Raw genomic sequence first — 1,271 nt, 5'->3', positions numbered from 1 at the left:
ACGACAGAGGATGAGATGGCTGGATGGCATCATTGACTCGATGGACGTGAGTCTCAGTGAACTCCGGGAGTTGGTGATGGACAGGGAGGCCTGGCGTGCTGCAATTCATGGGGTCGCAAAGAGTTGGACACGACTGAGCGACTGATCTGATCTGATCTGAAGATGTCAGTGTCCTGATCCCCAGAATTTGTGAATTTATTGCTTCACATGCCAAAGGGATTTTGCTGGTGTAATTAAGTTAAGGATCTTAACAGGGAAATTCCTTTGGATTATCCAGGTTCTTAGTCACAAGGGTCCTTATAAGGGAAAAGAAGGAGGCCGCAGAGTTAGTGAGAAAGTAAAGATGATGTAATGACAGAAACAGAGGTCTAGGTGGTGTGACTGTTGGCTTTGAAGATGGAGCTGGCTTTGAAGACACTCAGGAATCAAGGGATGTGGGCAGCTCTAGAAGCTGAAAAATGCAAGGAAACAGCTTTTCCCCTCATGCCTCCAAAAGGAAGGCTGCACTGCCCTCCCCTAGATTTTAGCCCTCTGAGTTCCACTTTTGGACACCTGACCTAGGGAACTGTGAGATAATAAATCTGTGTTGTTTGAAGCCACTAGATCTGTGGTAATTTGCTACAGCAGGGAAAAGAAATAAATACAAGGTATATTGGATACTTACTTCGTGCCAGTATGCGATGAACCTCCTCCACTATATTTTAAGTGTTTGAGGGCTCCGTGTGCTACATTTTGATCTTCCCTGCGGGCTCCCAGCATGGCGCTGGGCCCGCAGCCGTAGCTCAGTACACACCTGCTACAGATTCCAGTCTCTTCCTTGGCTTTGTCTGACTCTGATGCAAGTGGCGTTTGGGTAGATTTTGGGTGGGAAGGGTACGCTTGTGGAGATGAAAGAAAGGAGCTGTCCTTGACGGGAAGGAGCCTGAGGTCAGAAGACGAGAAGGGTTCTGAGAGAAGCATCTGCTGAGACTGCTTAACGCCTGAGGAGGGAACCTGATGGATAGATAGGCGCGAAAGCAATCATATTCGCTGTGTAATTTCCTATATCTTAATTTTTTATAATTGATTTTTAACGAGAAATTTACATCTGAAATTTTAAACGAGAACGTGATAAACTTTAAAAGCAAATACCGCAGCTGGTTTGTAGAGCTGAGTGTTTCCGGGCCCCGCCGAGGCCTAAATATCCTGATACTGTAGCTCAGACGACGGGCCCCAGAACCTGCCCTTTAAGGCGGCATCCCCAAGGGATCCGGGCCGCAGACTGCAGGCAA

The sequence above is a fragment of the Bison bison genome, unplaced genomic scaffold, assembly GCF_000754665.1.
Source record: "Bison bison bison isolate TAMUID 2011002044 unplaced genomic scaffold, Bison_UMD1.0 scf7180017864077, whole genome shotgun sequence".
Taxonomy (NCBI): Eukaryota; Metazoa; Chordata; class Mammalia; order Artiodactyla; family Bovidae; genus Bison; species Bison bison.
This window is presented reverse-complemented; position numbering follows the sequence as displayed.